We start from the raw sequence: 18,110 nt of genomic DNA, 5'->3' as shown, positions 1-18,110 counted from the left end.
AATAGAATTTGATCATTTTCGATGTGTTTCAAATGTAATTCGTTTTATCGTACGAAAGTACATATTATACCTATCATTAATTGGCAACATTGTCGTCTCATCTTTTATTTCACATTAAAAAACTTAGCTACTTATCTTTTTTATTCGGCAAAATTGGTATTTTTTTAATTTTCCCAACTTTTTACCTCAGACTCCCCTCCCGCCGCCCTCCATCTTGAGCATTTTTCATGCTAATTAGCCGGATGGGTCGAACGAATTTTGAAAGGGAGAGTTTGGAAAGAAAAATTTTGAATACCTACTTCATTTCAAAATGTTCAAAAACGATGTTTTTATTACTTGACAAAAAAATTGAATTGTTCTGTTGCAAGGTTGTTGGTAAGTGGTACCGTAATCCAAAATCCAAAATTCGCAATTTTTTCATTTTATATTTTTCGTGTTTTTTTTTCTGTCTTTTGATTTTTCAATATCAAATTCAAACAAAAAAAACAACATTTCCGATTTGGGCAAGGTTTTAGAAAATTTACAATTTTTTGAGGTATAGGTACAAAAAAATCATTTTCAATGTAGGAAGTTTCAACGTCAAAATACCTATTGTGCTTTTTGGCATTTTTGAATGAAATTTCGCATATTTGTTCGTTATTTTGCACTTTCTCGGACCGGGGCGAACCCTGTAGGTATTGATTTGATTATGTTTCTTCAATTTCCACAGTTTTCAGTTTTCAATTTTTCCAGTTTCTAGTTTCAGTTTCAATTTATAAGTTTTTGTGAAAAATCAGAACGTCAAAACTGAAACTAAATGTGTCGATTTTCGTTTTTGAACGTTCAGTTTGCACTTTTCATGTGTTTTTTTTTTTCCCAGTTGGTGTTTGAATTTAATCGTTTTTTATTGAAATTACGGCTGCAAAAATGATAAAATTAAAGCCTCCGTTACTATTTTTTAATTTTAAAAGGTTGAAATTTTGTAAGAAATCCAAATAATTACATATGTGTTTCGACGAAAAGATTTTCAAGCATTTTTGAAGAGTTTTGATCTCGAAATTGTGTCTTGATTTTTGGGATTTTTTGAAAGAAGATTGGTTAAAATTCCTCGAGGAATTCGAATACTTGGACGAAAATGTTTTTCGAGTTATTTTCGATGGAGAATTCGAAACTGAGAATAAGATCATGGTGATGATTTTTTTTTTAAGGAAATGTAATGCGAACCATCAAAATGGGTTGAAATTTTGGCAATGAATCGACAATTTCCATCGACACTTTTTTCACGCATTTTTGAAGAATTTTGAGCCCAAAATTAAGTTACGATTTATCAATATTTTCGAAAATTATCTCATGCGATACCTACATAAAACTCAAAACTGATTAAATTTTTAGGGAGAAAATCCAAAATTCTGTTTTCGAAATTTTTTTGAGAACTTTTGAAAAATTACAGCTTTGATTTTGGTTTCTTTTTGGAAATCATCCAAGAAGGAATAAGACAATAAGTTGACTCAATTTTACCTACGAGATTTTCAAAATGTCTTGATAGAGATTATTGATTTTTCGTCAAAATTCTCACCCATTTTGATTCGGTGGGCGGTCACGTGATATCTTTTTTCAAAAATCCCAAAAAATCATCTTAGGTACTCCAGATTTCTCTCCCCTTCCTAGTATTTTTCATGCTAATTAGCCAGCTGTGGTTCGAACAAAACTTTTGGAAGGCAGAGTTGGAAACCAAAATGTTGAATAATTTTAAACGTTCAGAAAAGATGGTTTTAATATGCTTGACAAAAAATTTGATTTGCTCTATTGCAAGGCTCGTACTGAATTTTTTTTTTCATCATCGTGTCATTTATTAAAAATGAAAAATTTGCAATTTTTTTTGTGTTATATTTTATAAAAATATGAAAGGGGCCTGAGCGAGATGAGGGCAAAAGCTCTCAAAAATTCACAATTCTTAATTTTTTTCCGGACGTAATTTTCATATTTTCAAAATCAACAAAATTTAAAAATCATGGCTAAAAATACCACATTTTTTGATATTTATGCAGAAATTGGAACTTTTCAGGCAGTTTTCTCTGCTTACACAATTTCTTTCCAATTTTTTCCAACTCTTCCAGTTTTGCCAAAAAATTCCCCACTTCTCGACTAAATGTTTCTGTTTGGGAGGTCAGACACACCCTCCCCCATTCCCTGTTTAGCTGGCCTTTTGCTCGAATATTTTTTTCTTGAAATTAAAAGTTCGAAAATTGGTTTCTCTAGCAGACATTTCTTTTTCCAATATTTATTTTGAAGAATTTTTCAAAGTGTCAGGCCCGTGTTATCAAGATGGATTCTATACAAGATTTTGTTGGAGAAGTGTGCAAATTTCTCGTTGATGAGATTTTCTCGATTGTTTCTCATATATTCGGTGGTCATAATTTACAAAGGGAAAGGGAAGACTACACCGAAAGGGTGATTTAAAATTTCTCATCTTCGTTTCTAATCAGCAAAACGAAGGCCATATGGGCTCGTGTTCTATACTCGCATACAAGGACATTTTGGCTATCAATGAGCGTATAGAAATATGATCCTCGTCGATTATAGTTTCGTATATTCGTTAACTACTTATCTGTAGGCGATCATATTTCTATACGATTTTTTAAAGATAACTACGTACGAGAATATGGATTAACACTCGATATAACAGAACTTATGGCGAACTTGCATACATTTACAATCATTAATGATAATGGTGATGAATGTTTATCCACACACTTGAAAATAATCACTACCTATAGCGATACCAATACGATAACTTGTCATCGTGATTTGATTTGCAGCCTAAAAACCAAACAAAAAGGCGTAACATTTGACCAATATCTATGTAGCAATGTAGCATGTTCATCATCAATCAGTTGGAATACTATATGTTGAAATAAGAAAACGACCACGACGATTCGCTACTGGTTCGTATGCACGCGAAGTTTTCAAGTAGCATCGCATCACATAATCTGAACTCTGAAGCTAGTTAAGAGCGAAAAAGTCACGATACAGTGCAGTGTGGGGGAGACTACATTCTATACGTATATATGTAGAAGTGAAAGAAAGAGAGAAAAAAACTTTTTGAATGTACAATATAAAACCGTTATCTGGTAATTCGCTGGGAGGATTATCCCCAGAGATGAAAATCTCTATCGTAGACGATCCATTATATTTCTGGACACGTCATTTTCGCTTTCCATACGTCATATCATTCACTTAGCGAAGACAATTTCTTGACTGTTGGTACGCCCAGCCCTCGGTTATGGGCCCGCGTGCCGCCCCCCGCCCCCTTGAACCGACTACGACTACGTCATACGCCGCGTTAGTTGATTTGGAAAATAATAAACCGTGTGCGATATGTCAAAGTTTTATAAAATGGTGTTTTGAAAAAAAAAAATAAGCAATCTTCAAAAGTGAAGTGACGTTCAACTGTGGGAATTCGATCGGAAAATACGACTGGCTCGGAGTGGTCATGGTGTAATAAAATAGATTTTATAGTGATTTTTATATACTTATCGAGTAGGTACGTACGTATTGCCGAAGAAAAGTACATACAATGGTGAATGGAAGATGCCTAACGAAGCTTATGCTGTAATGTTGAAAGTTCTCTTGCACTATGGAATGGAAATGTTTATAGGAATTTTAAATTATAACACGGCTGAAGCGTGTTGTAATTTCCAACCATAATGCGCTAAAAAGTTGGCCCGTCTCCGAGGAATTCTCACACCGAATCATTGTATTCATCGTTTGCAATCTGCCGACGATATTAAATATAAGTTTGAGGGTCATTTGGGATATAATTTATTCGAATCGAGGTTCGAGTATCTACTTGGTCGACTCGACTCGACTCGTTCGTCCGTTCGATGAAGGAAACTGAATTTTGAGAATATTTCATGTAGTTATAAGTCCTTTTCGTTGCCTGGGTAGATAGATACGTAGGTAGGTAGGTATGTCTCACGCGAAATGTTAAACGCGATACAAAAGGATTCACGAGATAATGAACGAATTGTTAATTAATTGAAGGGTCGGCTTAATAGCCGATGGTCAAGCACGTCTTATTTCTTCTTATAGAAGAGCGGACTACTGTATTACGTCTTTTCGTTGTTGTATTTGTACTAGGTGTTCGGTAAGGTTTGGTGTAGGATTCGGAATGGGGTTCGAAGAATTTTTTTTAACGTGAGGGATCCTCACAGTAGAATGAAAATGAAGGATTTGGGGGTTGGGTTTCAAAGAAAATTGCAAAAAATCATCAATTCAGTTTGAAAAATTGAAAGATAATTTTTGAACTGGACAAAGCTACGTAAATCAAAAGATCCTGCAAAAATACATTCCAAGCTCAAATTTTTAGTGCTAAAGCGTATTTTTTCGATTTTTGGAGAATTTTGGAAATTACAATTTATGCAAACATGAGAAAAAATCAAAACTTTACCAAATTTACATAAAAAGCTGCAAAAATTGGCTATCTCCACTTTGCTTTTGCCCTCCTTTTTTTGAAATCGGAATTATTCTGAATTGTTCGCATTTTAATTGTTTCATTATTTCATTCTTCGAGGGGGGAGGGGCAAAAGCAAAGTAGCGATACCAAATTTGATTTTTTCATTTTTCCCATTTCTTGCACAGATTTGAAAAATTCTCCAAAAATCGAAAAATACGCGTCAGCAGCACTAAAAATTTGAGCTGGTAACGTATTTTTGCAGGCTCTTTTGATTTAGCTTTGTCCAGTTCAAAAAATATGCCAATTTCTCTAACTGAATTGATGATTTCTTTACTATTCTGAATATCTGTGATTCTCCAATCACTTCGACAAAAAATCTCCCGATGAATTTTTTCTGAAATTTTGATCAAAAATGAAATAAAAGATTGAAAAAAAGATTTTCAAACGCCGGCATTTCTGTTTTTTGATTTTTTTTTCGAACAGCAGGCATTTTTTAGTTTGATAGCATCCTAAAAACTCGGAAAAATTTTTGAACCAGACGAAGCTGATGCAGAAGTATTCATCAGATGAAATTTCAGAAGCTTAAGTGCATTTTTCGATTTTTAGTGAATTTTCGAAAATCAAATTTGAGTCAAAAATTTACCTTTCTGATCGATTGGAAACGATTTTGAAGCATTTTGAGCATTTCTCCAATCTCCAGAAGGTTTTTGTTTAGCATTTTTCAATTTCTGAAGAATTTTTGAAAGTTAAATTTGGCCCAAAATTGGGAAAAAAGCAAAACTTTATTAAATTTACCTAAAAATCTGCGAAAATTTGGTACGTCTATTTCATTTTTGCTCCTTCTAATCAATTGGAAATGATTTTGAACCATTTTGAGTATTTTTGGATTCTCCAGCAGATTTTTGAAAGTTTAAATTTCCACACAACTTTACCCACAAAAGTGGGAAAGCTAAAATTTACGTTATGCGTTACTAAATTCAACATAAGACCTCTACAGTACATAACATTCAATTGAATCTGAATTTTTGATGAATTTTAGAGCATAGATTTCAGTCAAAAATGAAAAAAAAAATCAAAATTTCACCGAATTGAGTTAGTAATCCGATATTTGGTTTGTAAGTATTGTATTTTCAACCCCCTGAATCGATGAACCGTTTAGAGTAGTTCTGGAGCCTCCAGTAAATTTTTGAAAGTTGAAATTCCCTCAAAATTTTACAGAATGAAGCTAGGGAAGCTAAAACTTACTTTATACTCTAATTTAAACATGTTGAGTCAATCATACAATCATATACATGGCTTAATTTCCCTTCACAGCCTCCAGCCATATTTGGAATTTCCAGAATTTAAAAATGTGTAGAAACCGATTTCTAAAAAATTGGGTGTAGGTTATCAGTCTAGTAAGTCACTAACAAGGGCAAAGACAGTTGATGTAAACAGATTTTATCACGTTTTTTTGGAAACCTGGAATTTCCAAAATGTTACTGGAGGCTCCAAAACGGCTTCAAACCACTTCCACTTTCCAGTTGACTCAGTTATTCAGCATGTTGAAATTAGGGTGTACACTGAATCTTGACTTTGTAACTTTAGTTATTTGGTAACATTTTATGGAAATTCCAACTTTCAAAAATCTGCTGGAGGCTCCAGAACAGCTCAAAACGTTTTGAAGTCAGTTCAAATTGATTTAGATGTTCAAAATTAAGGTGCATAAAAAAGTTAAAACTTTGATTTTTTTCTCATTTTGGACTCAAATTTGATTTTTAAAAATTCACCAAAAGTCCAAAAATTGATTTTTTTTTTAAATTGAGAAATTTCAGAATTTGTAGTTTTTTTTTTCAATTACAAATTTAAATTTTATTATTGGAGAATGGTTGTGTAATGTGTACCAAGTCTACAAATCCAAATCTTCTTCAGAGAAAAGCTAGGAAATATGTTGAGTTTTCTCCAAATCCCCCCCCCGCCTCCTATCCAAAAACAAGAAATCAAAGACAACCCTGCTAATCTTGCTTCTTTTTCAATCAATTTTTCAATTTATATCCCACCTTTGTGGAATTTTGAAACTTTGAAAATTTTCTTAATCAAAAATAATTTTACTTGATTGTTTTTTTTTTTTTTTTTTTTTTGAACGAAATATGCAACGCTCGAAAGATGAAGTTGTAAAAAATATTTTCAAAACGAAAAATTGAAATCGTTGGGGTATTTTTGACACCTCTCTCGCCTCTAGCCAACGAAAAAATCAGAATAACCGGAGACATTGGAAATTTCCATTCTCTCTCCTCTCCACAAAAAAATTGTTAATTATATACCTACTTGCAAAATGCTCTTCCAATAAAAAATTTGAATTGGTTACAGAATTTTCGACCCTCCCCTTTCCCTGCCCTTCCAAAAGTTTTGGTTCTGCATTTTCATTTTGAAATTTTGTTTCATGAAATCCGTTCTGGAAATTTTAATACTTTTTCACGCAGACAACACTGGTCAAAAATTTTTATCCAATGAATACATACGACCCGGATGTCTTACTTATAATTTTTTTCACAGGGAGGTGTAATTAATTTTCTCAAGGAAAGTTCTCGGTTACTCAATCGCCGATTTTGCTCAACTAATTTTTTTCCACAGGATGGAACTTCTAGGGTAGTTTTCCAAAAAAAATATACTCCACAATAATTGGTCATTTCTTCGGTAGAACACAATTTTCGATAAGTTTTAATTACAATCATCACATTTTAATGACCAATAAATTGATATTTTTCACAACACAACTTTCAAAAAATCCACCCGGCCCGAAGGACCAAAATTTGATGATTTTGAGCACTTCAGTTGAAGAAAAATGTGTACCTATCTACATTGTACCTACAGTACAAGAATTTGATTTTTTTTTGTTACTCACTTACTCAGCAACAGCTATAAAAAGTAACCCGGCTCGAAGGACCATAATCTGAGCACTTGAATTGTGGAAAATTGTATACCTGGGTAATTCTCAGAAAAAAGGTCAATTTTGATGTGCATAATTTTGAAAAATAAAAATCATTTTTATGGAAAATTTCAAGTGGGAATCATTTGTATAGGTGTCCCAGATCCCTGTTCTAGTGTTGGCCTCAATTCAATCCCCCCCACTGTGGACCCCGGCCCCCCTAAAACAGCGATAATTAGGATTCGACCCTCATCGATGTGTAATATGTCGATTGATATGTTTTTGAGGTCGTAGAATTCGAATCTGGAGTTATTTTTTATGTAGAGGTGGAGGGGGAGGCGTGGAGAGGGGGAAAATGTCAAATTTTGCTTATATTATCGTGTAATATGTCAATTTATGTTTTTCAGGCCGCAAAGTTGGAATCTGGACTTATTTTTATGGTAGGGGTAGAGGTGAGGTGTGGGGAGGGAGAAAATGTCAAATTTTGCTTGTTTTATCGTGTAATATGTCGACTGGCGCGATAAAAGTACAGCTGTCTGAAATTTGGCAAAGTCGAAGGACAAATGGGGGCTGGACAAGCCGAGGGACAATCTCAACGTTTTTTCGTTTCTAGCCTTACCTACTGGACATTATTCGATTTTTAACACGTAATAAATGTGTACTTATCATGTAGAATAACTTCCCTTTCTCAATTATCGTTTTTGGCGGGTTCATCAGGGTAAATAAAAAGGCAAGCCGAAGGACACCAATTTTGCGAAATATCATATTTTCAGAGACAAGTACGATCAGAACGAGCCATTGCGTAGGTTATGAGAATAACATTGCGGGGTAACATTTTTATGAAGACAGTGAACCAGTGCAGCCACTCACCAGAAAAAAATATTGGATTGGGAAGCTACCAAAAATAATTGAAAATTGCTCTAAAATTTGCGCAAAAAGTTTGTGACAGTTTTCAAATGTGAAATGTCAGCTTCCTATGGACTTATTGCAATTGCCATTTGCACAATAATGGACCTTCGTGTTCTAAGATAATGAGAATGTGTCAATTTTTCCAAAAAAAAATGAAGTTCATGACACTTTATAACATTCATTTTCAAAAACATGGTGTATGACAGCCAAGTCGAAGGACATTTGGGGTATAAAATCGAATGTACACCAATGAAAGGAGGGGCTAAAAATTTCAATACCATATGTGAAATGTGTGGGGGATGATCCTTGAATGGACCAAAAAAAAAAAAAAAAAATTCATGCTAAAACCTTTGAGAAACTTGCCATGTACACGATTTTTACCTTTTTCTGAGAATTACCCACCTATTGTACCCACAAGATTTTGATTTTTCGTAGCTCAGCAATGCCATAAAAATCCACCCGGCTCGAAGGACCAAAATTTAATAGTTTGAGCAGTTTAATTATGGAAAAATGTGTATTTATTGTAGGCAAGACTTTGACTTTTTTATAACTCAGTAATAGCATGAAAAAATCCACCCAGCTCGAAGGACCAAAATTTGATAATCTGAGCAATTGGATGAAACATTATTTTACAAATATTCTTTTTATTTTGTTTTTTTTTTCGTTTTGTTTTTCATTTCATTTTATTTTTGTGGTTTTCAACCAATTTGAAGTTCCTTTACAACTCATTCGAGGAGGCTGAAAAGTTTTAAAATCTATACCCTATATTTTTTTATTGAACACTGAAATTGAAAATTTTGAGGTCTCGATTTTGTTTTGAATTTTCTGTTTACATTTTTGTAGCTTCAACTTCAAGTAATTAGGTGGGGAGGGGGGGGGAGAAAGTCTATGGGACAAATTAATTTTCGCAGAACTCTCTCTCCTTTTCTGCCACAACCAATCTCGTGTTCACTTTTGTATGAAAAATCAGAAACCCACAAAAACAAAGAGTCTTTTATTAGTGAATTCGTGCATTGTAAGAAAGAACTCCACTCCAGCAAATCACGAATTTTTTCCATTGATTGGTTAAAATTACGTAGTTTCTTGGGTCATTTCTCGCCGCGCTCAATTTTCACTGTATCTACCTAGTACCTACCTTATCTAAATTTCCCCATAGCCTATACCTAATCTGATCAAATTGTGACGTCAATTAGCCCACTTAAAAGTTGTACGTACGTGCTTTATTAAACATTTAAAATTCAAAAAATAATGACCCAGGTATACCATTGAGATATCATAATTCGTCTAAAAATAAAAACAATCATATTTCTAATAATTTTTTTTCTCACTGTTTTACATATTAAACGAAACTCACCTGCTCATTTTCTGAAGCAAAAAAATAAATTATAATAACTGAAAAACTCGACTAGGTAAATTATTATTTGCTGAAAAATATTCCCTTCGTTTAAAATAATACGATTTTACGTTAACCCTGTAGATTTGTTAGAGTTGTTACGATTCACCCCTTAGGGGCTTTACTCATAATATTATTGTCTGTTTTGCATAAGTCCGGCATTTCATCTGCTAAGTATTGTTTTCATCAGGTAACACTTGAATACGTGAAAATCTCAAGAGAGGGCATTTTCCCATTAATTAATAGTTAGCGAAGTGCAGAATGAGGTTCTTTCGAGTCTCTTTTCCTTGGAGAACGTGTCTCGTAATCGTTTGTACTACCTTTCGAGTTCTCGACGGCGACGACGACGGCGACATCAGCATAAAGTATTTAATAGTAAGGACTAAGGAGACTCTGTATGCTGACCTTTATTTCAGTTTGTTCCTACGGTGCCGGTGTGATGAAATGAGATTTTATAAGGGGGGTAATAGAAGTCGAATATTTTTCGAATGAGTGCAGTGATGGGGTGGAGTGAAAGAAGAGAGTATTTTAATTTGGTTGGCGAAAGATGCTTTCTTTTAGCTCGTTGTACGAGTAGGTTCGAAATTTGTAACGTGTCAGGGTTGTGCGGGGGAGGGAGTGTCAGGTACAAAAATTTAAGTATGGGTTCTCTGTTCTGAATTTTCAACGATTTTTCCTGAACTAAATTTTGGAGAGTTTTCCATTGTCATAATTTCCATGATTTTTTGTTGAATTTTATTGATTCGTTTTCTGTATAAATTTTTGTCCTTAATTTCGGCGAAACTTTTTTTCTTGAATTTTTGAAATTTTTATAAAATCTTCTCCTAAGAATTCTCCTTTTTGAAAGATTTTTTTTTTGGGGGGGTGGTTAAAGTTTGTTTTGCACTTTAAGACTTTCGATGGTTTTATTTCAACTTTTTTAGGGGATTTCTTGATTTCTTTCATATTTTGTTCTTTTGAATTCTCATAGATTCTATTTTTCAATTTTTCTACAATTTTCCCTGAATTTTCAAGGTTTTTTTAAACCTACATTTTTGTGAAGTTTCTGCAATTTTATCGCGAATCTTCGTGATTTTTTTTTCAATTTTTATGGCGAACCGTTTATTAAAATATTAACAAGTTGAATTCGTTCGCGAATGATTCACCAAAAATTGTTCAATTCGTTCGTAAATGATCCTCGAAAATTAATTAACAGAATTGATTCGTTCGCGAACGAGTCACTTATATTAATCAACTCGTTGGTAAGTGATCCCCGAAAATTAATTGAAAGAATTGATTCGTTCGCGAACGAGTCACATATATGAATCAATTCGTTCGCGAATGATTCAACCAAAAATTATTCAATTCGTTCGTGAATGATTTACAAAAAATCAATTGAATGAATGAATCAATTCGTTCGCGAATGATTCAACCAAAAATTATTTAATTTGTTCGTGAATGATTTACCAAAAATTAATTAAATGAATCAATTCGCTCGTGAACGAGTTACTTATACAAATCAATTCGTTGGCGAATGAATCACTAAAAATTATTCAATTCGTTCGCGAATGATTCACCAAAAATTATTCAATTCATTCGTGAATGATTGACCAAAAATCAATTAAATGAATCAATTCGTTCGCGAATGATTCAACCAAACATTATTCAATTCGTTTGTGAATGATTTACCAAAAATCAAATAAATGAATCAATTCGTTCGCGAACGAGTCAGGTGTATGAATCAATTCGTTCGCGAATGAATCACTAAAATTATTCAATTTGTTCGCGAATGATTCACCCAAAAATTATTCAATTAGTTCGTGAATGATTGACCAAAAATCAATTAAATGAATCAATTCGTTCGCGAATGAGTCACTTATATAGATCAATTTGTTCGCGAATGATACATCAACAATTTTTCAATTCGTTCGCGAATGATTCACCCAAATTAACTTAATGAATCGATTTGTTCGCGAATGATTCGCCTTATTGTTTAAAATTATTCAGTTCGTTCGCGAATGATGCACCAAAAATTATTGAGTTCGTTCCTGAACGATTCACCAACAATTAATCAATTTGTTCGGGTTCGGAAATGATTCACCAAAAAATTATTCATTTCGTTCGCGAATGATTCACCAAAAATTATTCAATTTGTATGTGAATGATTCACCTAAAAGTATTTGGATGAATCGATTCGTTCGTTAATGATTCCCCTAAAATTATTCAATTCGTTCGCGAATGATTCACAAAAAACCAACTAAACGAATCAATTCGTTTGCGAATGATTCACCAAAAATTGTTCAATTCGTTCGTAAATGATCCCCGAAAATTAATTAAAAGAATTGAATCGTCCGCGAACGAGACACATAAATATGACTCAATTCGTTCGCGAATAATTCACCAAAAATTATGCAATTCGTTCGTGAATGATTTACCAAAATTCAATTGAATAAATCAATTCGTTCGTGAATGATTCACCAAAAATTGTTCAATTCGTTCGTAAACGATCCCCGAAAATTAATTAAAAGAATTGAATCGTCCGCGAACGAGTCACATACATGAATCAATTCGTTCGCGAATAATTCACCAAAAATTATGCAATTCGTTCGTGATTGATTTACCGAAATTCAATTGAATGAATCAATTCGTTCGCGAAAGAGTAACTTATACAAATCAATTCGTTCGCGAATGATTGAACCAAAAATTATTCAATTTGTTCGTGAATGATTTACCAAAAATCAATCAAATGAATCAATTCGTTCGCGAATGAATCACTAAAAATTATTTAATTCGTTCGCGAATGATTCACCAAAAATTATTCAATTCGTTCGTGAATGATTCACAAAAAATCAACTAAATGAATCAATTCGTTCGCGAATGATTTCCCTAAATTTATTCGATTCGTTGGCGAATGATTCACCAAAAATCAATCAACTAAATTATTCAATTCGTTCGCGAATGATGCACCAAAAATTATTAAATTCGTTCGTGAACGATTCACCATTAATTAATCAATTTGATCGCAAATGATTCACGAAAAAATCAGTTAATTCATTTGCGAATGATTCACCAAAAATTATTCCATCCGTTCGTGAATGATTCACTAAAAAGTGATTATTTTTTTGACGAATAATCCACTTGGAAATCAATTCATGGCAAAAATTATTCAATTCGTTCGCAAATGATTCATCATCAATTATTAAATTCGTTCGCGAATGATTCGCTAAAAATTGATTATGTATTTCGTTCGCGAATAATTTTTTGGTCACCTGTTTTTTTTTAACATTGAAAATTTTTGTGGTTACTTTTTCTAGCTTTTTTGGTTAAGTACTAAAGTTTCTTTTTTTTTTTTGAGAAAAATTTGAGTACAATGCCTGATATTCGAGCTGGATCTCCAAAACCCATTGCCAAATATTTTTCATCTTTGAATGTAATAAAATAACAAATCCAGGTCGTAAATTTAAACTTTAATCGACTCTAAAATCTAAATTCACTATTCGGAAATTCATTAAGTACACATTTAATGTTCTCAATGGGCCAAGAATAAGCCTAAGTGCGATTTCATCGCGTATTTTTTTCCAATTGCTTTTAAATAAGAGTTGGTAAAAATTCATTTTTTCATATCGGAAACATCGACTTATATTATTGGAAGAAGAAAAAAAAATAGAGAAATATTACAAAACGAGGGAAATGCGAGACGGACGAAGGACGAAGGAGGACGAGGAGGGCGAGATTCATTCGATGATGTAGAATCGAAGATATAGAGAGAAAAGTTTTATATAAATCGTGGTCCGAATTCTCAATAGGCGTTAAAGTTTAATACGAATTATAAACTCAATTTCGCCGATGGTTAATTATCGGCGAAAATGCTGTTTTGGAAAAAGTCTCTGTTCACGTTGCTGTGTACGTCTATACGTACCTACCTCTACCTACAGCTACAGCTACACAGCATTTCAGAATACCATGAACCGGTAAATTTATGTATGTAGTTTTTCCGATGAAGTTGTCCGGAAAAGCCAATTACTCGGATGTCTGATTTTTCGTGCACGCTTTTCAAACAACCAAATGCAGAATATAGATAGGCTGGAAAAAGTAAATAGGAAAGGTATAAAGCGGTGGAAACGAGCTCGTATATCATTGACGGCCCCTCGTACGCGTACCATCGACACAGCCTCCTGCGCCCTGCGCTTTCTACCACCATCGCCATCAAGAGCAGCTAATTTAAATGTCGTAATTTTTTTCCCCGAGCCAAGTACCTAATGCTATACTTTGATAGTCTTTTTTAACGTGTTCATCGGGTCGAGGAGGAGTTCCACTTCGATCGATTATAATTTTAATTACAGAATCGGAATTGATAGTAAAGGTTCCTGTGATTTTTGTTATGCAATCGTCGGGCTCGGTGACGATAGTCTCAATATCTGTCAATTCAGCTTCAGTATCGTGCAAGGAAACAATATTATTAGTCCGGTATATGACAATAGGAGTAATATGCACCACCCCCCCTCATCGATCCTCCGGGACAACTTTTTTCTTAAAGGGGACATCCTAAGGAACATTTTAGAGCAAACTTTCCAAAACAAAAGTTGGCTTTACTTACAAAATGGCGGCCATTTTGATTGACAGGTTGTGATGAGCGGATATGCCCTGACCGCCTATACATGGTCTTACCGTAATTTCTCCTCAACGTAGTTTTATGATCTTGCCGACCTTAGGCAAGATTATGCGAATCTTACTGTAGGGGCGCGCTCAAGGCTATCATGCGACAATTCTGTCGAAGCAGAGGTTCAGCTCCAGCTTCGTATTGCTAGAAAAATCAGTCTTTTCGAGTACTTAGTCCGCGGTAGTTTCTCTTAAGCTCACCTAACCAGCTAAATAGGTGACCAGGGAGCCCTGCCTAGGCTCTCTGGAAACCAAACATTGAAGTACCCATCCGTAGATGGTGATTTTGGACTTATAACGTGTCTCGTCGTTAATTTCCTGCGTACGGACATGGTACTATTTTAAATAACACGATCTTCGTTAATTTCCCACGTAAGATTGTGGTACTTACTTTTTTTTTAGTCACTGGTAAGATTAATCCGAAAATCTTACCTTTGTCTCTACAAAAATGGAACTCCGACCCATACCTGCCGAAGCGACTATTATTGGGGTCGCCAGGGAGAGGCAGGCAATGTGAACATCTATAACAGAAGTGTACTCAGACCAACCTAGGTAATCGTGTATCCTTTTAATCAGGGTTACGTGCACCCTTAATTTATCTAATTACGTTAATAATATATCTTACGTAATTGTATTAATTGGTTGATGACGATGTGTTAATCATCTACCAATTGATCTATTTGTACCTAAGAAGCTGTTTTATTTCGCTTATATGTGTACTTTAATTTATCCCCCTAAACCAATCTTCCGAGCCTAGCTTGCTAGCTCGTGTGTGTTGTAATTTTGCCGCCTAATCTAGGCCGGTTAGGCTGTAGCCATTGTATCTTCATGGCAACACAGAATAATTTACGTTTTGACCCTTTGTAAATTATTTGGTATTAATTTGCTCATTTTTGTATATATTTCTTGATTAAAATAATTGTACATAAATGCTCCTTTCGTTATCATTTCATTGAACCCTAAAAGGTAACAAAAGGATTGTTCTAAGTGAATAGTGTAGTTTGATTGACTAAAGTCTCTCCATCTTGAGCTAAGCAGGCGTCTGAGAAATATTTCCTCTCTTAACGAATATTTCTTAGAATTAGCCTAACACAAAATTATAGGAATTTCTCTCATACTCAATTAATATCATCCTCACTACCTATCGTAGTCTCTCTCACTCTCACTATTACAAGGTCAGCCGAAATCGCAGATTTTGCGTTTTAACATAGGACTTTGCACAAACTTTTTCAAACTTTACAAAAGTAGATCGAAAGATCATGCAAAAATTTATCACCTGTCAAAATTTCAAGTGCTAAAGTGGGTTTTTCAATTTTTGGTGAATTTTTGAAAATCGAATTTAGGCCAAAAATGAGGAGAAAAATCAAAATTTTTCCAAATTGACCAATAAAACTGAAATTTTGGATATACCCTATTTTTGACATGCCAAATCGATTGGAAACGGTTTCAACCCGTTTTGAGCAGTTCTGGAGCCTCCAGACAAAATTCCATCAAATTGGAGTTGTAAAGCAAAAATTTATTCTAAAAACTAATTTCAATACGCTACGAAGTACTGCATGTGAATTTCAAGTCTTTTTGGATCCTCCAGCGACTTTTTGAAAATTCCTGCAGCCTCCAACAGATTTTTGAAACTTTAATTTTTCACAAAATTTCATCAAATGGAGATGGAAAGCTGAAATTTACTCTACACTCCAATTTTAACACCCTCTGAAAACGACTTCTGACGGATTTCAAGTTATTTTAGAGCCTACAACTACTTTTTTGAAAATTACTGGAGCCTCCAACAGATTTTTGAAACTTCAAATTTTCACAAAATTTTATCAAACCAAGATGGAGAATCAAAATTTATTCGGCAAACTAATTTCAATACGCTACGAAGTTGACTGCTGGTGAATTTCAAGTCGTTTTGGAGCCTCCAGCAACTTTTTGAAAGGTTGTATGTCGTTTATTTGGAAAATTGAAATTTCTCAAGAGTAGCTGGAAGCTTTAAAACCATTTGAAACCACCATGTAGTCTGTGAAGTAAATTTCAGCTTGCCAACTCCATTTTAATACAGTAGACTCCCGATTATCCGACATAATCGAGGTGGGGGGGAAGGGGGGGGTAAGGTAGGTCCGATACCAAAAAAGTCGGATAATCCAAAATGGATGTTTTTAGCGTAGAAATGAAGTGCATGAGCTTGAGAAGACAATTTTTCATTCAGAAAATCAAGTTTTGGCTCAAAACAGGAACAAAGAATCGAAAAAATTACGATTAAACAAAAATAATATACTTTTGTGCATAAAAGACAATGAAATACTGACTCAAATTATTATTTTTTGAGATAGGTTTGATTGATTTCAAGGAAAATAACATCATTAGAATACAAAATGCTGCACACTGCATTATTATTTACACTTCAAAATCAAAAATTAGGGGTTTCTTGGATTATCCGTCCTTTGGTGGGTCGGATAGTGCGAAAAGTAAGTCGGATAAATTTGTACTGGATAACCCGAAAGTCGGATAATTCGGAGTCGGATAATTGGGAGTCTACTGTAAATTCATGTTGGGAAAATTTCAAGTTTCAAAAATCTACTGGACGCTCCGGTAATTTTCAATAAAGTCGCTGGAGGCCCTAAAATGGCTTGAACCCACACGAAGTCGTCTTCAGGGGGTGTTAAAATTGGAATGTAGAGTAAATTTCAGCTTTCCATCTCCATATTTTGATGAAATTTTGTGAAAATTAAAAGTTTCAAGAATCTGCTGGAGGCTCTAGTAATTTTCAAAAAAAGTCGCTGGAGGCCCTAAAATTACTTGAACCCATCTGAAGTCGTCTTCAGAGGGTGTTAAAATTGGAGTGTAGAATAAATGTCAGCTTTCCATCTCCATTTGATAAAATTTTGTGAAAATTTAAAGTTTCAAAAATCTGCTGGAGGCTCCAGTAATTTTTAAAAAAGTCGTTGGAAGCTCTAAAATGACTTGAAATCCGCCAGAAGTCGTTTTCAGAGGGTGTTAAAATTGGAGTGTAGAGTAAATTTCAGCTTTCCATCTCCATTTGATGAAATTTTGTGAAAATTTAAAGTTTAAAAAATCTGCTGGAGGCTCCAGTAATTTTCGAAAAAGTCGTTGGAAGCTCTAAAATGACTTGAAATCCGCCAGAAGTCGTTTTCACAGGGTGTTAAAATTGGAGTGTAGAGTAAATTTCAGCTTTCAATCTCCATTTGATGAAATTTTGTGAAAATTTAAAGTTTCAATAATCTACTGGAAGCTTTAGGAATTTTCAAAAAGTCGCAGGAAGATCCAAAATGGCTTGAAATTTACCTGCAGTACTTCGTAGCATATTGAAATTAGTTTTTAGAATAAATTTCAGCTTTACAACTCCAATTTGATGGAATTTTGTGGGAATTTCGAGTTTCAAAAATCTGCTGGAGGCTCCAGAACTGCTGAAAACGGGTTGAAACTGTTTCCAATCAATTTGGCATGTCGAAAATAGGGTATATCCCAAATTTCAGCTTTCTGTACGATATATCAACAAACGTCGATAAATCTGACTCAATATTGAAATGCATCAACCAATTCGACTGACTAAAAACATAACGACTTTAATAAAATAAATGAAAATATTTATTTTAACAGGTCGTTGACCTAAATCAACAGACCAAACGATTATACAAAAAGAGCAAACGCTCGATGACTTTCTTATACGATGAACAAATCAATATTAACGCGAACGAACTTATTAACTAACGAAAACAATGAAAAAACAACGATAATTTAACAGCCAACAGTTTACGCGATTTTACGAAAAGAACAAAAACTCAATTAATACGTAACCAGCGATATTTAGA

This window comes from Planococcus citri, chromosome 1, assembly GCF_950023065.1.
Source record: "Planococcus citri chromosome 1, ihPlaCitr1.1, whole genome shotgun sequence".
Taxonomy (NCBI): domain Eukaryota; kingdom Metazoa; phylum Arthropoda; class Insecta; order Hemiptera; family Pseudococcidae; genus Planococcus; species Planococcus citri.
The sequence above is the reverse complement of the archived record's forward strand: the minus strand, read 5'-3'. Positions refer to the sequence as shown.